The 24657-nt window shown below is 42.1% G+C and overlaps 1 protein-coding gene across 1 annotated transcript in view; it reads left to right on the forward strand.

The window, feature by feature from the left end:
- ITGA5 (integrin subunit alpha 5) overlaps window positions 1-24657 on the forward strand; it is a 228363-nt gene that overhangs the window by 15632 nt on the left and 188074 nt on the right. The window lies entirely within an intron of this gene.

The following is a 24657-nucleotide window of genomic DNA, read 5'->3' on the forward strand; positions in this document are numbered from 1 at the left end:
TATCTTAAACAAGCAGTAACAACCAAAAAATTTGCCTGAAAAGAATGGGACTGCCTAGCAGGAACATAAGGAACCAACAGTGAAGACAGAGTGGTCTACCTGAGATTAACGCCCGATGAGCCAGCAATAAAATCTTATATTTAATTCAAGCCAAGACCTGCAACCAATGCTCTTCCATTAACAGTGGTGTCACATGATCTCTTATAGAAGCATTATACAATAATCTTATAGCAGTATTGCCCCCTAAATCTTTTTTTTTATTATTCTGGAATTCTTATTGTGTACACCTTGTAGCACTATTATAAACATTTAGTAGTGGCACTAAGCACCATCATAATTTGACTGCTTAACACCTTCCATACTGGTTTCAAGGGTATTGAATTGAAAATGGTCTGCCACTGGAAGTTGTGGTGGAAAAATCAGGGCGGGAATTCAGCATTGCCTCTGACAAGTACAGAGGATCCTTCTTCATTGTGTGGAAGCCAGGAGTCAAGTAAGGTCAATGCTACTGCAAGAGGAAGGGAAATGGAGCAGAGACGGGATGGGGCTTAAAGACCAGAAGCTTCATTTCCTCTGTTTCTATAAGCTGAACATCGTGACTAGAAGAGCTGCCTGAAAGATATATACTTTTTAATATTCCCAAAGTTTGTTGCTTTTGAATTGTCATCAGCTATCTTTGTTTGCACTTTAACATATTTTTGGCAGTTCAGCAGTGTACTCCCTTTCAGTGTTATGGAACAGAACAAACTAGTGTTTGGGTTGTAATGGGTTCTCACAGCCTGTGTTAGTGGCTTCAGTGATTGTGCTCCTCTCATGCTGCTTGGCCCTGTTTCTCTTGTCCCTGTTTTGTCACACTTCTGTTACTGGCATAGAAACTGTTTGGTTCCTCATTGGCGAAATGCCAACGTACTTATCTTTATTGTAATCTCACTTCCATCAGAGTTATTTGGGTATGGATTAACATTCTCACTTAACAGCAGTACAGTTGAAGGTCTGAGGATTAGCCCTAGTGGGTCAGTGCAGTGGACTGTAATTCACAGTTGAAACAAGCGGATCCACTTTGATTCTTCTTTTTTGCCAGACTGTCATGTCACCTGGCACCGCAAGTTCCGGGGAGAGGGTGCGCCACTCTGGTATGACAATCGTGTGGCTCAGTAGTGTATTAGTATACTTGTGATAGGAGCACATGATAAATAGAAGGCAAAAGCTGCATCAAGGATGAAAAGATCACTGAAATATATCCTCTCCCATGTGACAGGAGGGTTTCTGTTTCTGTTTGAAAGGATTGTGTGTTCTCCTTCACTCTCTCCACCAACCCAGGGGACAGGAATTGGTCTAGTGGTTGGAGCAATGGGTTGAGAACCAGGGAAGCCAGGGTTCAAGTTCTGCTCTTCAGGGAGCCATTTAGATTATAACATTAATAGTGCTATACAGTGTTACGTATGTCCAGTGATGCTATAAAATAAGTATTACCCTCCCTCTACCTTTAATAATGCCCTCCTCTCCATTTGCAATAACAGAAGATGCTTGCAAAGTGGTCTCTGGTGTGTGTTAGGACATCATCAAGCCTCTGATCTCTGCCTCTCATTCTGTGCCCCAACTCAAGCTAAAGTTGTTGCTCATCAGTCTAACATAGGCACTTAGGAGTTGGCTCCCTTTTCTCCCTCCCTCTCGGCTACCTCCATTTCCAAAATAATGCAACAAGAGTCAGAGCCATTGGGATCAGATTCTGACCATATATTTGAGAGTACACTCACCCAAACCAGTATATAGGCACTGCCAAAGCATAACCCCCCCCCCCTCAATCTTCCATTCTCTTTCCATCTAGAGTAAGGGTCAAATGAGTCATCAACCCAGCACAGCTAATCCTTGTTTCGGCAGGGACCTCAGTGCTGTTTACAGGGTCTCCCCCACCCCCTCCACCATCCCAAAGTAGCTCAAAGTGTGAAGTGGCCACCAGTCTGGTGACCCTTGACCAGTGCTGCACCCTTACAATGCCAATGGCACTCCTGGAGGAGCTTCCATCTAGAGTTCACCAGGATTTCCTGTGCCACTGTCTTGGGTTGTCACCATGAGTGTGGGCCACATAGCAATTAATGCTCACCCCCACAACTAAAGCTCAGCCAACATGATATGTATAATTTGAGTGCCCATTCTATTGCTTCCATCAATCTGTTGTTAAACAGGTCAATAGCAAGTAATTTCAGTTAAATAAAACACCATCTGCCTGGAATAACCCTTCCTTTCCTCCTGCCTATCCATGACGTATCCTAAACCCACTCTGCCTCACCACCCAGCTGCTTACTGCAGTGGGTTGCGGACTTGTGGAACCAGATTCAATTCCTGCTGCTGCCTGTCGGCAGTGGGTTGAGATCCTGGGAAACCAGGTTCAGTTCCCTTTGCAGCTACATGTGACCCTGGGCAAGTGACTTAGCCCTCCATTGCTCCAGGTACAATATATACTGCTTCTGTGAGCCCATTAGAGACAGTACTAGTACCTGTATAGAAAATTGTACTTGTTAACCACTGTATGCCTATGTGAAGACCTCAGCAGTATATCAAATGTGCTAAATAAATTCCCTTTGTCCACAATGGCTCCCTCTCATATTTGAGACTAAGTATAACAGACAACTCATATACATGCCCGATACCCAACTCAGTAAGATGAAGTCTTTTCTCTCACAACTTCCAAACTTTCTAGCCACAACGTTTCCAGTATTGTCTCCTTCTCTCCCCCCCCCCCCCCCCCCGATGAATGATTACCACAGGAGGGAAGTGTTGGGTCACCAATCGGGCTCTAATCTGATCCCAATGCTTTTGGCAGAATCCCATCCAAACAAATGCCTCTTCAGATGAATGTAGTGCCAGGTTAGGCCTGTACAGCCTTGTTGCTCTTTGAAACGCATAAAAAATGAAAGAACACCCTTCTTTTAGATTTTCCAGAGCCTTGAATCTACTATGAGAGAAAACGGTTATTTCACTATCCTTGTCCTCTAGTCAGATGTATCTGGCATATGCAATGGACTTGCATCTCTCAGTGTTCTGGATCATGGAAATCTGAAGACTGAATTCCACAGCCCCTGTTGTGGTTGCCTCAGTTCTTAAACAGCTTGTTCTGTACTCACTGGGTTCCAACCCATTTGCACCTAAGTGCCAGTGTTAAGACCCCTACAAACAGGGATAAATCACAGTAGACCAGGAACTTCCAACCCTTGTGCAGACACCTTTCTAGAAAAGTTTGAACACTGGTTACTGTGCATATTAGCACTGAGACCAGAACCTCTCCCATGGAAAATGTACCTGCATATAATGTGTACAGCACTGCGTATGTGTAGTAGCACTATAGAAATGATTAGCAGTATATATCATAGTTATATTAAACTATGTAAGTTTTAGATCTCCTGTGAAAACTTCAGAAGTTTTTTGGAACCTCTCCCTCTGTGCTGCTTTAGCAAGCACCAGCCTTGCTCACAGCTGCAAGTCCTGCTCTTATACAAAAGCAGCCTCCTCATTTGGCATCTAAGTGAAGGCTCACTGCTGAAGACTTGTCGCACGTCACTGCCGCGGGAGGGTGAGGTGAAGGGTGGGTGCCTGCAAGGCTGCTCCAGGCAATGAAAAAAAAAAAAAGGATTTTCATCCTAACAATAGCAGGACAGGGCTGCTCCAGAGCACCTTGTTTTTCTCTGCAGGTCCTTCTCCTCTTGCAGGAGTGGCAGAGGATCCTCTGAAATGGCTGTAGAGTACTTGCGACCACGAAGCTGTCAGAACCGACAGCTCCAGACCTCCCGTTAAATTTCTGACGGTAAAGGTAGGGGCTGCTTCTGTGCATTGCTCGGAAAACAGCTATGCATAGCTTTGCATGCATATTTCTATAGTAATTAGCTCATTATAATAGCTTTGCATACATTTCCATTGATTTCCTGTCTACCTTGATCCTTCTTAAGAATCTTTTTCACACTTTCTGCCTGTCATTCGGTAATTGTTTCCTAATGTCCTTCAAATTGTCGTCCTTTGATCTTTTTATTTTTAACTACCAAGCCATTTCACTATTCTTTTCCTTTTTAAAAAGCTCAGCTAATCCATTTTACACATGGCTTCAAATTTCAGCACTCTACTGCAGCTGTTCTCCATTCTTTACTTCTAACATGCTGCCTCTCCACTGTATTTGTCATATTTGATTTATCAGTGGTCTTTAACACCAACTTGCAAGTCTTCTTGCCTCTCTGGATCTGCTTATTCTAGGTTTCCTCATACCTTCTGCATACTGATCAATAATGCTTTTTCTTCTCGGTTACCTATCTTAGATGTCACACAAGATTCTGCACTTATCCCCTAATTCTATATACAGCATTCAAAATTGCACGTGCAATTTAATTGCTTGACATAAGCCAATTAGCACTGATAATTGGGTGCTAGCAATCAATAATTGGAATTTACACGTGCATCTTTATACAAATGTTTAAAATGTTTCTGCATGGATCCAAAAAGGGGGTATGGCCATGGGAGGGGCTTGGGTGTTTCTAGGATTTGTGCGCAGCATTACAGATTTTGGGGGATCCACTCCTAATTTAGATGTGGGGATTTATACCAGAGTTCAGTTGGTATAAATCCTCTTGCCCAAAATTGGCTGCAGATCCCAACGCTAAGCACTGCTGTATAAATGACTTTGAGTGTCGTTTATAGAATAGCACTCAGCACGCATTTTGTTTGGCGTCTAGATTTGGCCATCATTTACAGAATTGAGTCCATAATGTGTAAAAGAGAAAAAAAGGCAAGGGCCTATCTATATTTATTCCATTCCCCTTATTTCGTCCTACCATTTCTACACTGATTGTGGAAAGATCATTCTTTCCACATCCCTCTCCAGCAATCTGTCACTTACCTTGACTAAATCTGAAACCTTACTAGCACCCCCTCCTCCCTATTTTTTCATTTGGTTTGTTCCTCTTCTGACTCCACACCAAGCTTTTTTTTTTTTTTTTGTATTAAAATAGATCCATCCCTGTCTCTGTTTCAACACTTCCACCATGTGTTCTGAAGTATCAGCAGTACCAAGTTCAGAAAATTCATTCATGTCTTGCATTTGGCCTGGCCTCTTTTTTTGCTGTGGACCATCTGTTTATGTGTGGTAGAGAAACAGCCTTCTTATTGGTTTTGTACTCTGCTCTTCATCCATTCCCATTTTCAGAGTATTTTACATAGTAACATAATAAATGACGGCAGATAAAGACCTGAACGGTCCATCCAGTCTGCCAAACAAGATAAACTCATTTTACATGTTATGTAATACTTTATATGTATATCCGAGTTTGATTTGCCCCTGCCTTCCTCAGGGCACAGACTGTAGAAGTCTGCCCTGCACCGTTTTTATTCTCCAAATACCGGTGTTGCCACCCAATGTCCGCTAAGATTCCATAGATCCATTCCTTTGTGTTTATCCCACGCATGTTTGAATTCCATTACCATTTTCATCTCCACCACCTCCCGTGGGAGGGCATTCCACATATCCGTGAAAAAATACTTCCTGACATTACTCCTGAGTCTGCCCCCCTGCAACCTCAATTCATGTCCTCTAGTTCTACCACCTTCCCGTCTCTGGAAAAGGTTTGTATTTGGATTAATACCTTTCAAATATTTGAACGATTTTGATGTACATCTGTTCTTAACATCCATTTGTAATATTCCTGTGTCTCTCTCCCTGTTAAATATTGTGTAATGGTGTATTGCCAAAAGAAAAAAAGCAACACTGGACCTTCAAGAATGGGACAACAGGAGTACTTTATTAGTCAAGGACCCGACACGGGCCGTGTTTCGGCGCCAAAAAGGCGCCTGCCTCAGGGGTCTATTAATAAAAACATATAAATACATCAATAAAATAGAACATACAAAAATAAATGATGACAGCATCGTGTTGACTTCAAGCATAAATAATATATAAAAAGTTAAAAAATAATAATAACAATAATAACATGTTGATATTACAAACAATTATATTGATTCAATAAACTGCGTAAAATTATAATGTTCCAGCAACCGTATGATATTCATAGAGACAGCTCCAATAAATTCTAAAGTTTTAAAATATAAGTCGACATAATGTCAACCGATTTTAAAATATAGGCAGGCACGTAGTGAAAAGATTATAATATGTAAATTACAGTGGTGGAAATAAGTATTTGATCCCTTGCTGATTTTGTAAGTTTGCCCACTGACAAAGACATGAGCAGCCCATAATTGAAGGGTAGGTTATTGGTAACAGTGAGAGATAGCACATCACAAATTAAATCCGGAAAATCACATTGTGGAAAGTATATGAATTTATTTGCATTCTGCAGAGGGAAATAAGTATTTGATCCCCCACCAACCAGTAAGAGATCTGGCCCCTACAGACCAGGTAGATGCTCCAAATCAACTCGTTACCTGCATGACAGACAGCTGTCGGCAATGGTCACCTGTATGAAAGACACCTGTCCACAGACTCAGTGAATCAGTCAGACTCTAACCTCTACAAAATGGCCAAGAGCAAGGAGCTGTCTAAGGATGTCAGGGACAAGATCATACACCTGCACAAGGCTGGAATGGGCTACAAAACCATCAGTAAGACGCTGGGCGAGAAGGAGACAACTGTTGGTGCCATAGTAAGAAAATGGAAGAAGTACAAAATGACTGTCAATCGACAAAGATCTGGGGCTCCACGCAAAATCTCACCTCGTGGGGTATCCTTGATCATGAGGAAGGTTAGAAATCAGCCTACAACTACAAGGGGGGAACTTGTCAATGATCTCAAGGCAGCTGGGACCACTGTCACCACGAAAACCATTGGTAACACATTACGACATAACGGATTGCAATCCTGCAGTGCCCGCAAGGTCCCTCTGCTCCGGAAGGCACATGTGACGGCCCGTCTGAAGTTTGCCAGTGAACACCTGGATGATGCCGAGAGTGATTGGGAGAAGGTGCTGTGGTCAGATGAGACAAAAATTGAGCTCTTTGGCATGAACTCAACTCGCCGTGTTTGGAGGAAGAGAAATGCTGCCTATGACCCAAAGAACACCGTCCCCACTGTCAAGCATGGAGGTGGAAATGTTATGTTTTGGGGGTGTTTCTCTGCTAAGGGCACAGGACTACTTCACCGCATCAATGGGAGAATGGATGGGGCCATGTACCGTACGATTCTGAGTGACAACCTCCTTCCCTCCGCCAGGGCCTTAAAAATGGGTCGTGGCTGGGTCTTCCAGCACGACAATGACCCAAAACATAAAGCCAAGGCAACAAAGGAGTGGCTCAGGAAGAAGCACATTAGGGTCATGGAGTGGCCTAGCCAGTCACCAGACCTTAATCCCATTGAAAACTTATGGAGGGAGCTGAAGCTGCGAGTTGCCAAGCGACAGCCCAGAACTCTTAATGATTTAGAGATGATCTGCAAAATTTTTAAAGGGTGCATTTTCAATCATTAAGAAAGGCACTGTTATTTCCACATTTCATATATTTAAATACTAATCCTTCCTTAAAGGGGCCATGAGTACTTGCCGCGTTTCCCTAAAAGCAAAAGTATATATAATTTTTCAACTTCTATCTATTCACTTTGTAGGCACTTACAATCTGAATTCTGTACGATCGCTATATCCACAATTTGGTAAGCCTGTTCTAATGATATATTTTTTATATACATATACATTGCCAATTACACTGATGACGTTGCAGCTATCATATATATTGAGATCAGACAAACTACATTATTCCATTCATTAGAACCACCACATGATACAAGTTTTTTTATAAAAAAAAGACATATAAATATGATTAGTTCCTACAAGTCTTGAAAGTATATCTGTATATATATGTGTATATACGTGGACATATATGTCCATTACTATTTTTTTTAAAAATCCTTCACAATATATATATTTTCATATAATTTACATATTATAATCTTTTCACTACATGCCTGCCTATATTTTAAAATCGGTTGACATTATGTCGACTTATATTTTAAAACTTTAGAATTTATTGGAGCTGTCTCTATGAATATCATACGGTTGCTGGAACATTATAATTTTACGCAGTTTATTGAATCAATATAATTGTTTGTAATATCAACATGTTATTATTGTTATTATTATTTTTTAACTTTTTATATATTATTTATGCTTGAAGTCAACACGATGCTGTCATCATTTATTTTTGTATGTTCTATTTTATTGATGTATTTATATGTTTTTATTAATAGACCCCTGAGGCAGGCGCCTTTTTGGCGCCGAAACACGGCCCGTGTCGGGTCCTTGACTAATAAAGTACTCCTGTTGTCCCATTCTTGAAGGTCCAGTGTTGCTTTTTTCTTTTGGTTTCTCCGTTTGTATACTGTATTACCCTCTCTGCCTGTATTGTAATGGTGTATTGGCCAGATATTTAGACTGCCCCCCCACACCATACACACAAAGATACATTAACAGTTGGCTTCCAAATCCTCTGGTTCTGTTCTCTGTGGAGCATATCCCTCTTTTTGCTCGGTCATGCAATCTACTCAAAGACCCTTGTACGAGTCTGGCTGCCTCTTGTACCCATGCTTTCTGCTTACTGGCCTCAGCCCTCTGGAATGAACGTTCCCCTCATGTCCTACATGCCATCTGTTTGTGTTTGGGGAAAGCTGAAACTTGATCTATTTCAACTCGTCTCACCTGACAGTTGTACATATGTGTTATGCTGGTCCATTTCCAACTCTTATTGCCATATCCCTATTACAAAGCATCCTTAGGGATCCATATAGTAACATAGTAGATGACGGCAGAAAAAGACCTACATGGTCCATCCAGTTTGCCCAACAAGATAACTCATATGTGCTAGTCATATTGTTTTTGGTCACCAGTGCTGAGTGTATAGCAGATGCCTTCTTACAGTGCTTAGCCTCAAGGCTAATCTCTTTTTAATTTTTTGTTACATTTGTACCCTGCACTTTCCCACTCATGGCAGGCTCAATGTGGCAGGCAATGGAGGGTTAAGTGACTTGCCCAGAGTCACAAGGAGCTGCCTGTGCCCGGAATCGAACTCAGTTCCCCAGAACCAAAGTCCACCACCCTAACCACTAGGCCACTCCTCCACATCTTTTTGGCCTAATTACATTTGTAAGATCTCTATTTTTTTTTCTTCCCAGAATGAAACTAGAAATATATTCTACTGAATACTAGTGTCCAAAAACAAGGAAGCATAGTGCATCATCTGTATGTATAGATCCTTTAAGGATGTCAAAGTGTGGGTTGGAATGGTACCTCCCAGGTGTACAAAAAAAAAACAAAAACAAACAAACTGAACTCAGGATATGAATTCTAACATAGCATTCTTGTTCCTCATATGGCCTGATCTGACAGCTTTTTCAGCTTGCACCCCCGTGGTATTTTGGCCCCTTTTCAGTTTTATAAATGCAATGTGCACTGGAGATACGCATGAGGTCTTTCACGGTGCGCTGTAGACTCTTTTAGTTGAAGATAGGATGAATCAGCATTGTGCGCACCATCAGTGTTCTATGAATACTCGTATTAGAGCTTACTGCCAAGGGCTTACCAGAATCCTGGATAAGTGTGGTCTTGGCACTGTACTGTGTTGGTTTGGATGGTGCAGTAAAATATATCCAAAATGTGTGTGGGGAAAAAAGAGAACCGAGACCCTTCCTTCCCTGCAATTTTTATTTTTCATGTACCAAATCAAAGTACTAACAGCAAGGCTAGAGGACCAGCTCAGAGGGCATTGCTGTAAACCTTGTAAGAAGTTGCGCTCTGGAGTTCCTATTATGCAGAGCAAGTCACTGAATTTATTTACAGACTTTTTGAAGCCCCGTGTTCTCTCCCAATGGTTGATGCACTCTGGGATTCTTGAGCGAGCTGTATGTTTCAGTACTAGAACAGCAGGGGGTGCTACAGGACAGGTTCATTGCTGTGTGGGTGGGGATTGGTGGGGGGGAAGGAGGTGGTATCTGTTGTATAACAGTGAAGGTGCATTACTTGTACATTACTCATTGGCGGGTTATAACTTCCAAAATTTGGCATTATTTGATTTCCTGAGACCCCGAGGAATTACTTCAAAGACATTTTTTAATTATGTTTGCCTTTCAAGCTGCTAAATTTTGGAAATTTATACCAGTTAATGTGCAACGTATTACTAACTAAATTATGTTTAAGAAAGGCTTAAAGACGTTGTTTCAGATATATGTGACTAAGAAATAATTGCAGTTACCTTTATTATCTATTTCTCTCTTATGATATTGTTTAGGTTCAAGTACATCTTGTTATCATATTATGTAATTTCTTAGACTATTGTGTTCTAGAATCTTGCTGTAATCCACTGTGAACTATTTATATGGGATTGGCAGGCTATGAGTGAATTAACTGTAACTGTAAGGATTGAGAAGATTTGGGAGTGTTGTCATCTTACTAGACCACAGGAGGTGCTGCCAGTCAGTGTCAATGAATACATTGGAGTCACCGACCAGGAAAGGGATCTAAGCATCAAATAGAATGTTAGGTATTATTAGGAAAGGAATGGAAAACAAAAAGGAGAACTTTATAACTCCTTTGTATCGCTCCATGGTGCAACAGCACCTTGAATATTGTGTGCAATTCTGGTCGCCACATCTCAAAAAAGATATAGTGGGATTAGAAAAGATACAGAGAAGGGCGATGAAAATGATAGAGGATGAGATGACCCCTATGACAAAAGGCTAAAGCAGCCGGGGCTCTTCAGCCTGGAGAAAAGACAGCTGAAAGGGAGATATGATAGAGGTCTATAAAATAATGAGTGGAGTGGAATGAGTAGACGTGAATCACCTGTTTACCCTTTCCAAAAATACTAAGACTAGGAGGCACGTAATGAAGCTACAAATAGTAAATTTAAAACGAATTGGAGAAAATATTTCTTCACGTAATGTGTAATTTAAACTCTGGAATTCGGTGCCAGAGAATGTAGTAAAAGCAATTAGCTTAGCGGGGTTTAAAAAAGGTTTGGCTAGCTTCTTAAAAGAAAAATCCATAAACCATTATTAAAATGGACTTGGGGAAAATCCACTGCTTATTTCTGGGATATATCTTGCTTTAATATCTTGCTTTAATTTCTTGTGTACCAGCACTACTTAATCAGGAAGTCTCATACAGTCATGGGGGTTCTTTCTTTCTCTCTCCTTACCACCAATAATGGCGCGCCCCTCTATCACGACAAATATAATCATAGACCTTCCCAGCCACCTCCCTTTTCTTGTGACTCCTTTATATTTTTTTATTTACTTTTTCTGATACTATTGCTCAATATATGGGAGGGGCCTACTCTTCACTCGGTCTCACCTTTTACTGTACTGTACACTCATCCGCTAGGATTGAGCTTTAAACATTTTCGCAGGCTGTGCTTATTTTATCCAAATAAAGCATAACTTAGCTTAATTGATCCAGTGCAGACATGTCCCCAACAGGTGCCTATTTCGCTCAACTCTGCTTTCTCAAGGGGTTAATCTTGCACGGGCCTGTAAAGAAATAAAATGCAAAGAGTTAATTGCTCAACCCAGCCTTCTTTCATTTCTTCATTTACAGTTGACGCACAATGGCTTTTCATTTGTCTTACAGCCTATCCTCGCTTGTTCTCTTCTAATCTAACAGACCGATAGCTGTTTATATATCACTCGGCCTACACCGGATTTCCGGTTCCTGTTAGTTGATCATATCCGTTACATTGCGGCAGTCCCACATTGGGTAATGTTTACAACACACCCAATTGTCGTAGCATCACATGTAACACCCCCAGTGCATATATGTGTTTAAACCCCCCGGTTCCACGGTGTTCAGATGATACATCCAAAATGTTTCCCGTTGCAGGAGTTTTCTGTCTCTGTTCCCACCGCGGGTAGACACAGGCACATGATTGATCGCCATGCATACTAAGGACTTGGGCGGATGGTTAAATTGAACATAATGTTGCACTAAAGGTGTTCCTATGTTGCCAGCAGCTATCCGAGATCTGTGCTCAATCATTCTTACGTTTAACGATCTCGTGGTTTTCCCTATATACTTCTCCTTACATGGGCAATGAATGTAATAAATAATATAGGGAGTCCATCCTCTATGCCTGCGCACTCTGGCAAGAACCTCAGAGACTGCATCAGCTCTTTTGAATAATGTGGTTGTCAAGGAGGAGCCACTAGTGTGTTGGCTCTGGTCCCGATCTTTAATAAAGCTCTTTATCTCCTTAGAAATAGTAAAGAATTTACGTCTACCATTTTCAGTAACTACTAATTTAGCCAGAAAGAACATCCCAACATGAAACCTCCTTTCTTGAAACAATTTCTTAAACTAATAGAGCTCCTTCCTTTTTGACAGTCTCCATGCTTAGGTCCGGAAATATACGCATGTCCATATTATACTGACAGACCTGGAGTTTTCTCAACACCAGTTTTGTTTCTTGGTATCTCAGAAGATTGACTATCAGAGCCCTAGGAGGCAGTGATGAATCAGGCTTCAGATGAAGCTCTCTATGCGCACTCTCCACTTCGAAAGGAGGTGAGGATATAGATTCAGGAAAGCATGATCTTAAGAGCTTCTGAGTAAAGTCCATTGGAAGATGGCCTTCCCTGCCCTCTGGAATGCCCCAAATTCTCAATTTAGATCTTGCTTTTATTTTATCCATCAAGAACTGTATTTGTGTTTGCATTCTCTTTCTAGTGGACTGTTCCTCTGCCCAATTGTCCGCCTCCATTTGGGTGGAAAATGACTCAAACTTCTCCTCCAACCTTGTCACAACTAGCTCCATGATCTCAGTTTTAGGACCTCTTTTTTTCCTGAAGCAGCAATTCCCAACTGGGCATTCTATTCTACAGGGGCTAAGCCCCTTTCTCCCAAACAGACATGCACCTGCTCTGAACTGCTACATGAAGGGCAGGGTCTCGTGATTTTCACATACATATCTTTAATAGAGACACTATTCATTTGCTTTGGCATTGTTCTGCATGATCAAAATCCTGCAGGATTAAAAATGACCTCAAACAGTCCACAAAGTGCACTGACCTGCTGCTGCCAAGTGTTAATTATATATCCCATACCAATAGCACGCACAAAGCTGGTAACAGACACTCTTAGCCTTCAGGCTTTGCAATAGCCCTCAAATTTGTCATTGTGCCATCCATCCACTCTTCTTCACGCTGCAACACGCACACCTCTGGTACCAGCTACGGCAAGTGTACCTCTGACCTTGTCCGCTTCAATTTTGCGAGGCCCAAGTCGGGAGCATAAAAACCATGCACTGAATGCCAGAAACCACCAGACTCTTATTCTCACTAGCCCTCCTTACGCATGGGGTAAAAGGATCCCTCTGGCTCTCCGGCCTGCCACATCAGTTTCCACTGCATCTCGGAGACACCACAGCCTCCGGGCCGCCTACCCGGACCCAGGCGGATCAGCAGTCTCTGCTTGCGACCCCAGTCAGGGACCCACACTCTGGGAGAAATGGGAAATCTAGGACTGGGGAATATGGAGTTCTTCAAAGTGTGGCTATCTTGGTTGCGAGCTCCACCAGAAGTCCTAATACTGATAATCTTCATGTCATACTTCAGCTTGCAGTTTAAACAGCTGGGCTGCAGATTGTTCTCATTTTCATTCATAAAGCATATTGCGGTTTTACAAAAGCCCTTTCTGCTGCTCTTGAAGTAACCCCATGGAAGGGTTACATTTATACACAGGGGTGAACATGTTTATTTAATAATAGGCTATAGCCATTAAAGTGTACAGTTTTACGTTCTTTTTGGAAATTTTATAACTCCAATTTGATTTCTTTTTTGTCTAAGTGCACTGAAGGAAATGGTGCTTTCTGGAAGGTTCTGATAGAATTTGTGACATTCAGAAGTGAACAATTAACACATGAACTGCCAAACAGGATCAGACTGTACAGGTATTTCCTGCTTGTGGCAGAAGCTAGCCTAAGATTCCCTTAGAGCAGTATTTCCCAAGTTGGTCCTGCTGTACCCCCTTGCCAGTCAGGTTTTCAGGATATCTGCGATAAATATGCATGAGATTGATTTGCATACACTGCTTCCACTGTATGCAAATCTCTTTTTGTGCATGTTCATTGTGGATATCCTGAAAACCTGACTGGCAAAGGAGTACTCCAGGGCTGACTTGGGAAACACTGCCGTAGAGTCCCACACTTATTGTTACATTTCATGTATAAGAACGTTTTAGGATTAAGGAGTGTACAGGTTGTATAATTTGTAAGAGCACCCCTTTGAGGGTGTAAATATGGTGACTGTAGAGTTAGATGCAGGGGGTATGTGCTTTTCTTTTCAAGGAAATTAGCTTTCCATCCCAGTAGTATTTCCTAGGATCCTAAAGTGAAAAAGAGGCAGACCAGTGTTGTAAGAAATTTCTTCTAGGAATTTTCAGGGAAGGAGAGAATCCTATCCTTGGAGCAGGAGAGTTCCTTTTTTGGTTGTCGAGGTAGGATCTTGGGCTCATATAACAGTCTGCTGTGATCTTAAGGGTACAGTGACTTACCTAGTTAGTGAAATCAGGTGTTAGCGTGGTACTTACCTGATTTCAGCATGGAGGAGTGGCCTAGTGGTTAGGGTGGTGGACTTTGGTCCTGAGAAACTGAGTTTGATTCCCACTTCAGACACAGGCAGCTCCTTGTGACTCTGGGCAAGTCACTTAACCCCCCATTGCCCCATGTAAGCTGTTTGAGCCTGCCATGAGTGGGAAAGCAGGGGGTACAAATGTAACAAAATAAATAATGTGCTTATATGAGCCTCTCTATAGAGGAGCAGTGTAACAGGATTTACATAGTAAATGACGGCAGAAAAAGACCTGCATGGTCCATCCAGTCTGCCCAACAAGATAAACTTATATGTGCTACTTTTTGTGTATACCCTACTTTGATTTGTACCTGTCCTCTTCAGGGCACAGACCGTATAAGTCTGCCCAGCACTATCCCCGCCTCCCGCCACCGATTTCCAGGATTTCCATGTACAAAAGTATCCTAAAAGGTGCAGGCATTTCCCCCATAGAGACACTGGGATAAATCTAACACAGAGAGAGTAAGGAAATGCTGACTGAGGTATTGGATGAGTTAATATAAACTCTGCATTTGCTTGGTGAAGAATCTGTAATCCATTAGATCTTCTCTGTTGAAAGACATTTTTTTTTCCACAACAAAGATTTTATTTGGAACACCGCTCACAGTATGGCAAGTATGATTTTGGTTTTTGTAGGTCTTAGTAACTGAACTTTAAGGGTTCTGAAGAGACCTTAACTTCTTGCCAAGCACTGCCTCCCCCTGCATGGGACCTATCCATACACGGTGCCCTCTCTCCCTTTTCGCTAGTGAGGACATAAGAGGAGGGGGGTATTAAATATGAAACAGGATCTGTGTGGAATGTCACTACTTGGTTAGATCCTCCCACTTTCCTGCAGGGAAGTCCCATGTTTTAAATGCAGGCAATCATTCAGACTGTTCTGGAGGTTTGTAGAATTGTGTGTTGTGGTGGTTTTTAAGTGGCTGTGGATGTATATGATCCCTTTTATTAAGTTAATGAATATTGTAAGATACAGGGCTTTCAGAACTACTAAGATCTTTCTCGGAGCTTCTCTTTAATTGCGATAAACCTAAGCTCTTGTGGCAAAGTGTCTGTGGTTGGGGAGAGAGGATTGGTATTTTTAATGCAATTATATTAGAAAATCTTATATTCTGTGTCAGTTTTCAAGCCCTATTTTCCATAGGTTTTGTTGTTTTTGGCTTCAGAAGCTGTGACTTGGCTGCTGGTCTCCCAGAAATCTTACTCATCAGCCTCTCTCCTAGGGAACACATCTGAGAATGTTCTGGAAACTGGAGCATTGAGCTGAGAGCCCTGTATTGGAATAAAGTGAGGTTAGCACTGGTCTACACATAGCAAGTTTTGTAAAAACAACTTATAAATTTGTATTTTAGTTCAGTTGATAGTTAATTCAGAGGAATTTAGTGTGCACAGCCTTTTCAATTTTATTTTACAGAGGCTCAAGATTTAAAATATTCCCCCGGGTTTTGCAGACCTTGAAGGTCAATTCACCATCTCTACATTTGGACCTTCAGCTTTTTCTTAGCACTTCTTGTCCTATATGTGGATTTTCAGTCATATGTTGTTTTAGAAAACAATTTTAAAAAATGATTTGTATGCCCTGAAAATTAAATATTTGGTTATTTAGGAAGTGGAGCCCACCTCTGCCATTAAGCTGTACTCTGTTGTCACTCCCTCCTTTCCATCGTCACTCCCTCCCTTCCTCCACAGAGTCACCCAACTATAAGGTCTCTTCTTTGAATAGATTTCCTCCACTTGGAGCAGATGTTGAGTCTAGGTGACCATCCTTTTGCCAGACAGTTCCCATTATTTGATATTGAAGAAAAATGTTTTTTAAAATGTAGTTTTCTCCTCATAGAAAGTTATGGGAACTGACCCATATCACATTCTTTTGAAACATAATCTTTTTGGGCATGCAAGTGACTCAAAAACACATACAAAGTTTAAGACAAAGTATACGAGAACTCTTCAGATAATGAGCATACTCCACGCAGTGGATTCTTTATCTGCTTGTAGAGTACCAACAACATTCAACTGTACACAAGTATAGCAAAACATCATTAAACCTTGGGATGACCAACTGCCCCAATTTGGGACCCTACTTGGCCTCCTTTCAGACAACAGGTTAAACACTCTTGAAAGAAATAAGGTATGCCAGAACACGTTTTGTTCTATATTTACCCCTATTGCTAATACTGAACTCTGTACGTTTAACTTTAATCAGAAAACAGAATAAAGGATACAAGATGCAAAATATAGAGTGCTCACCTCAACCCCAGATTCATTGGTGAACACTGAAAAGAGGATTTTCTCTTATCTATTTAACAATAAACCATACTCTCTGTGTGGGAGTGCCATCCAGTAGGATTCCCAAATGCTCCATCTCTGGTCAGCCCCATGTCCTGCACCTTTTGCGCGCCATTAGAGTCCCATCAAAGTATTTTCCATTGCAAAAACCCTGGGAAGGGGGGGGGGGGGGGGTCATTTCTCTACCTCCAAAAAAGCAGTATTACCCTCTTTCCTAGGACAAGAGCCTTCTTCACAAACAGTCCTTGGCCCTTTGAAAAGAGAGTTGTTTGCTCCTCCTTGAAAAGTAGACTAGAGGGGTGAAATGAAAAAATTACCTTAAAATAAGGAATTACAGAAGGTCCAGGTCTGTTTTCAAAAGCCCCCCACTGTGCGGCATTTCCAGAACTTGTGACCAAAGTTGCCTTTGCTATACCACACTTGGGTATGTATAAAGTATGTTTGCTGTGTAATTTTTAAGGGATTACCATTGTTTTCCATATTATCTAACTTTTCACTTATCCGACAATAGCTCGGTCCCATTATGTTGGATAATTGAGACTGTACTGTACTCTTATTTCTGAGGCATTGGCAGTGCTTTCCATTAAGGAAGCTTGTGCTTCAGTGTCAGGAGTTCCATCTTCGATGATCATGATTGGGATTAGAGTTCCTTCTAAGGCCTGATTACAGCAGAATGGGTCTCGCAGGACGCAGGGCTGAGAGTGCTCGCCTCTACCCATTGGTTTCGGAGGAGAAAGAGAAATTCCATCTTACCCGAGTGGACTCCTTGTTAGGGTGGTGACTAAGAGTACCACCTTGCCATTGAGATTTTGGGGTGAGTTTTGAAGCATATGGAGTTGATTATTCTATAGTTTCTCACATCATTTCATACATAATTATTTTAAACAGTATTCATTCAGAATAGGTAAACTAAGCTGATCATGTTCTCTGTTTTCCTACATTCACCTATCTTACAAATGTTCATGGTGGAAATCCTAGAAGCCAGGCGTTTTTCCTGTAGCATTTGAGAATAGGATTTTGTCAGCAGTCTATAGAAAACACAGGGATCTTTCAGTCCTCAATGGTGATGCACTAATCGTTTTTTCAGGATGTTGCTGAATATTCATGGGAGACTAGTATACACTTCCCCCACTGTATGCACATTTGCCTCTCATGCATTCTGTATGGTTCATCACTGCAGTCTAGACTAAAGACGCTTTCTTACTCAGGGCAACACATGGACTAGCAACAATGAGTGCATGCATTTGAAATGACACGTCTACTTTTTTTTGTTCTTTGCCTGAAATGACATGAAAAAATGGAATGTCTTGAAGATTTGAGGAGTACGTACTATTCAGAAACAGTGTGCACTAATAATATTGCTCCCAAAATGAAAAAATTAAAGAAACGAAATGAAAATGACTTTAAACAACAGTATGCAAAAGTAAACAACACAAACATTTTTGGACTGCACTCTCCTAGTGCAGATGCTACTCTTCTGCACAGAAAGATGTGTGGGAAGATTTGCCAAGGGTAATTCTGATCCTGTGTCTGACCTTGAGGACCAGCTGCAGGAAGATCTGTGGCCAGTGGTTGAGGGGTCACCACAAAGATGAGGAAAGGACCATGACAACAATCTGGTTAGATTGTGTTGCACTGGCATTTAAAGGACCCAGGCCTGTATATGCTGCCCAGGCACAGCTGATAGACTTCTGTATTCATAGGGTGATTTGACATTAATATTTTGAAAAGTGGTGTAAGATAATGCAGGTTGGAAATATATTTTATTATTATCATCTTGATATTCTATATGGGGAAACAAAAATACACACATTAAAATCAATGTATTTTTTCTAGCAAAAAATGTGCCGGTACTTATTCACTGAGGGACCCACCCCACAATAGCCAGGCCCCCTGCAACCAGTTACAGAATCCATGACAAGGCAGAATTGGTGTGTAGAGCCTGAGCTTGTTCATTAAATCTTGGGGTCCATGGGTCAATTTTAGCAGACAATGAAAAAGGTGCTGGTACTCAGTACCCCCTCAAAAAAAGCCCTGATTAAAATGAACAGTACAAGTCATACAACATAATACAATCCACAATGTAAAAAACCCAAATGATTCTCAATGCATAACAGAGAAACCAAAATCATTATTCTAATGTATGAAGGCTGGACAGTGATGATGCAGTGATGAAGCCTGTGTGTATCCATATGTGTGACAGATGAGGCTTTGGTGCTCCTTCTCTTTTGTGTGGCAATGATTGTGCTTTGGAAAAGCCGTGAAAGCAGTCCAGAAGTTGAGACTTGCAGGAAGTTTGTAAAGGTGCAAACAATATCCCTTTGAGCAGATGTTGACTACAGAAAGTGAAAGTATTTTGCTTAATTTTTTTAAATGTTCTGTATGCTACTTGCAGCTGAACACTTCCTCATATATTTCAAAGGTCTAAAGCTGTGGTACTCTCTGCCTCAGCAAGTATATGCAAGTGCTGGAGCTTTCCCCGATTAAATCCTTTGGCGCAAAGACAAGTGAGTTTTGCAAGTCTGCAAGTGAGGCAGATGAGTGAGTGACATGTGGGCAGATATTTTTAGCTTCTTGTCTTTAGTGTACATTGTTGTTGGTTTGCAAATCTTCAGTGTGTTTTTTTTGCCTTTCTCTATAGGGCACAGGCATCACCTGAGTAACTGACTGTATGTCTGGAAAGGGATTATTGGGTTCCTCCATACTGTAATAAGCAGGGTGGGTCCTAAATGCTTCAGTCTGCACTTTCATTTCTATTCAGCCTCCCACACAACCTTTGATCGTGCTTTCACTACAGTGTCTTGTAAAAGTCTTCACGCTCTCGTACATTATTTTCAAATTCTGCTGTCTAAAAACTACAATACAAAATGTATTGAAGGAAGTTAGTTTCACTTATCTGCACAACATCCTCAACATCAAGAGTACCCACACTTTTTCATGTGAAGGGCCACATAGGATATTTTGAAATCATTGCGAGGGCTGGGTGGGAGCAGGATTCCCTCCTCACCCCTTGAAGAAGAATCGTGTTGGGTTGAGGAAGGCAAGAGGGCCCATGTCTGGCCTTTCAGTGATTTCAAATCTTAGAGAAGAAGGAAGGCAAGGATAGGATTCCCAGGGGCATGATGGATAGCCCTTCTCTCTGCTTCCCCCATTTCCCCCACCATCTCTCCCCTGGGGTAGTGGGAGGTCAGTGAATGGTAGGGTGGGGGGTTGTATGATGCATTCTCTTCCATTCACACTTCCCCTCCTCCCCTTCTCGCTCCATTCTTTTGCCTTCTCGCCTCATGTGTGTGCCTTGATTACATAGTGCAGTGTCCCTCATCGAGGGTTGATAGTAGTTGCCACGGAATTCAAACATGCGTGGGATAAACATAAAGGAATCCTGTTCAGAAGGAATGGATCCTCAGAAGCTTAGCCGAGATGGGAGGAGGGGCTAGTGGTTGGGAGACGGGGCTAGTGCTGGGCAAACTTCTATGGTCTGGGCCCTGAAAACAGCAGATACAAATCAAGGTCAGGTATACACAAAAAGTAGCACATATGAGTTTATCTCGTTGGGCAGACTGGATGGACCATGCAGGTCTTTTTCTGCCGTCATCTACTATGTTACTATACTGCTTTTTTTCGAAGAAAGGCGCCCATCTTCCGACACAAATCAGGAGATGGGCGTCCTTCTCCTAAGGTCGCCCAAATCGGCATAATCGAAAGCTGATTTTGGGCATCCTCAACTGCTTTCCATCACGGGGGCGTGTCGGCAGTGTACAGAAGGTGGGACGGGGGCGTGGTTAACAGATGGGCGTCCTTGGCCGATAATGGAAAAAAGAAGGGCGTCCCTGATGAGCATTTGGCCGACTTTACTTGTTCCATTTTTTTTCACGACCAAGCATCAAAAAGGTGCCCCGAACTGACCAGATGACCACTGGAGGGAATCGGGGATGACCTCCCCTGACTTCCCAAGTGGTCACTAACCACCTCCCACCCCGAAAAAACAACTTCAAAAACTTTTGTCTTTTGTTTTTTTAGAGTATGTCCTTTGCTATGCCTCCGTCCCTGCGATGGCAGTTGAGGACGTCCTTCCCTGTGACGGCAGTTGAGGATGTCCAAGATGTGGATGTTTCTGTGAGAAGGACATCCATGCCTTTGCTATGCCTCCGACACCCTTTTTATTTATTTATTTATTTGGATTTTGAATCACAAGGGAGTGGAGAAGTGGCACAGTGCCTAGTGGTTAGAGCACTGGTCATGCAATTTAGAGGTGGCTGGTTCAAATCCCACTGCTGCTACTTGTGATCCAAAATCCAACTAAATAAAGGGGGTGTTGGAGGCATAGCAGGCATGGGTGTCCTTCTCACAAACATCCACATTTTGGACGTCCTCAACTGCCATTGCTTCCCCTCCTTAGGAAGGAAATCGTGTGCAAATGAGATAACAGCGAGCAGCTCATTTGCATGCAATTTCCTTCATGCATGCCTGTTCCTTTCCGGATCGGTAAGGGAAGGGCTTTTTCCATTCATTCCATTCAGTTAGTGGGGCGAGTGCACTACAAATGCTGGCTCCTCCCACGACCAAATGGCTTGGCTTTGGTCATTTCTGAGATGGGCGTCCTCGCTTTCCATTATCGCCGAAAACCACGGACGGCCATCTCTAAGGTCGACCTAAATTTCATGATTTGGGCGTCCCCGACTGTATTATCGAAATGAAAGATGGACATCCATCTTGTTTCGATAATACGGGTTGCCCCGGCCCTTTACGGGGCCGTCCTTAGAGATGGGCGCCCCCATTCGATTATCCCCCTCCATGTTATTATGTTGCTTTCTTCTGGGCTGTAAGTGCTACTTCCTGACTCTCTAACCCAATACACACACCCCATCTTCTCTAGATGCTTGCTCCTACCATCACCTCTTGAACAGCTCTTCTGTTTTTTTTTTTCTAGTACCGCATGGTTCTTGGGAAGTTGGAGAGTATTTATACTCCCATTTCCAATTTGCTGTCTCCTTAAGAAACAGAAGACTAAATTGTCCAACTGTTGAAACACCTGGTATTTCAAGCCACTAGTCACTGGAAAGAGTTTGCTGGGACATTTCAGCTATCTCATTCTTATCTGTTGTTTAGGAAGAATATTAAGACTCTGCTCTTTCAGAAATTTGTACTACAAAAAGATTTTTTAACCATAATTTAAAATTTAACTGTCGCTGTTTGTTCTCTAGAGGCTTGTTCTGGCTCTTGGTGTTACTGTTACTCCTTGCACTTCAAAGTAGGTAAGCAGGATATAAGATATGTGGTACCCAAATTCCTACGCTAGTCTTGATACTGTAGGAATCAAACAAGGAGAGGGTCAATGGTCCAAATACCAAAAGAAAGCATCTGGGCCTCAGGAATGGATGTGGAAAGCAAGCTTTATTGAAAGGCCCGACATGGGCCATGTTTTGCTGTATGCCTGCTTCAGGGGTCAGCTGTAATTATAATCCAAGGAATATCGATGAGTCATAGTCCAAAGTATATCCAACAGAAGAGCATCATATGCTGTAACTCAAAATTAGATAGTGTGGAAAAGCCTTAATTCTGATCGGCTACTGTATGAACTACACACAACACCAATCAGATTAAGGCTTTTCAACACTGTCTACTTTTGTGTCAGTGTATGATGTTCTTCCTGAGTAAAAATAGTATGGAAGTTATGGCACAGAGGGCTGCAGGGTGTTGGAAGAAAAGAGCAGCTGATAAGAGGTGAAGAAGGTGAGGTGTTTTTTTTTTTTTTTAACAAAGTGGATGAGCCATCTTGGAAGGGAGGAGAGTGTGACTGGATGGTGGAGGCTGTCTGGTAGGAAAGGAGGATGTGAGTAGAGATTAATTGGAATAGGATAGAAGGAGGGTGCGTACAGAGGGAAGACAATATGGGGAGGAGAGGAGCTTTTGAGGGTGATACTTGGGGGTACTGAGTACCGCACCTTTTCCACTGTCTGCTAAACTTGACCCATGGTTCTCGTATTTAATGAAAGTGCTCAGGTTCTACATACAAATTCTGCCTTGTCATAGATTCTATGACTGGTTGCAGGGGTCTTGGCTATTGTGGGGTGAGTCTCTCAATGATCACTCCACCCCTGAAGGGTGGCCTGGCATTTGAGTACCGGCACCTTTTTTGCTAGACAAAATGCACTGTTGATAGCACATCTGGTGAGAGGCTGGAAGAAGGGAAGAGAGTGGGAACGGAGATGGGCAGAGAGGGAGTATGAGGAGCATATACATTTTTATTTACAAGGGTGACTGTATTGTTAGAGGGGACCTGCTCTCTCGTGTTGGCTGTATCATTGGTGTGGGCTTGTCCTGACGTAGGGCACTTGCTGTTTTGTCTGGCAATGGTCCTGGTTCTCATATTGAAGCTTATTTGTTGAAGTGGCCCTATTTGAAAAATAGAGATCACTGATATTGTAACCTCCATTGATCAGTTAAACCCTGGAAATGGCAGAACATAAGTTTAAATTACATTCTACTCTCCCTGAGTTCAATTCCCACTGCAGGTCCTTGTGACTCTGGGCAAGTCACCTAACCCTCCATTGCCCCTAGTTACAAAATAAGTACCTGAATATATGTAAACCGCTTTGAAAGTAGTTGCAAAAACCTCAGAAAGGCGGTATGTCAAGTCCCATTTCCCTCTCATCTACACTCCGTCCATCCATGCATTCCCAGTCCTGGAGCAAGGAAACATACATCACTTAAAAGCTGGGAGAGCACTCTCTTTCCCTGGGTACTGATGGTGTCTAGCCCATGACAGGTGCAAACTGGGGCTGTGCTATGACCATGGGGAACTAAGATGGTTGGGCAGATTCACATTTAGCAATTTCAGCTGTCCCAGGCCTTGGATGCAGTGGCTATTCTTATTCTAGCCCTGTTGCTCTTTCACCTCATTCCTGGTGTTATTGCCACTCACTGAGAACAGGAAAGGAGGGGGAAGATCTGTTCAGCAGGAAAGGATATAGAGGGAAGAAATGTCCAGCTGAGTGTTCTGGCTGAGATTCCTGAGCTGCAGGAAGGAGAAAGAAGCAGGATGCAGCACATGGGCAAAACAAGATTTGATCTGGGGCCAGAAAAATGTGTTCCAAGGGCTGTTTGGTGACTGCTGCTCTACACTTCCAATTTTAAAGAGCAATTACAGACACGGTAGTAAGATATCAAAAAGTCTTGATTGCATGGGTCTTCACACCCTTTGAATAGAGAGGTGTGGTAGCTGTGTTAGTCCACTTTTAAAGGAAATCAATAGAAATAAAACAAAATAAAACATGACAAAGAAAATAAGATGATACCTTTTTTATTGGACATAACTTAGTACATTTCTTGATTAGCTTTCGAAGGTTGCCCTTCTTCGTCAGATCGGAAATAAGCAAATCTTGGTAGATGACAGTATATATAAGTGAGACATCAAAGCATTTCAGTGACAATCTAACAGGGTGGGGATGGAGGTGGATGGGTGAGACAATGCTTTGATGTCTCACTTATATATACTGTCATCTACCAAGATTTGCTTATTTCCGATCTGACGAAGAAGGGCAACCTTCGAAAGCTAATCAAGAAATGTACTAAGTTATGTCCAATAAAAAAGGTATCATCTTATTTTCTTTTTCTTGTTTTATTTCTATTGATCACCCCTTGAATGAAACTCCTTTTGCAGCAGTAACAGCTATCAGTTGTTTAATTTGCACAGCAGGCTGGTACAGTTTTTACCTGAGCCTCCCCTTACGTTCCCGCCCGAAACCTCCGTTCACAAGACAAATCCCTCCTCT

The sequence above is a fragment of the Microcaecilia unicolor genome, chromosome 3, assembly GCF_901765095.1.
Source record: "Microcaecilia unicolor chromosome 3, aMicUni1.1, whole genome shotgun sequence".
Classification (NCBI taxonomy): Eukaryota; Metazoa; Chordata; class Amphibia; order Gymnophiona; family Siphonopidae; genus Microcaecilia; species Microcaecilia unicolor.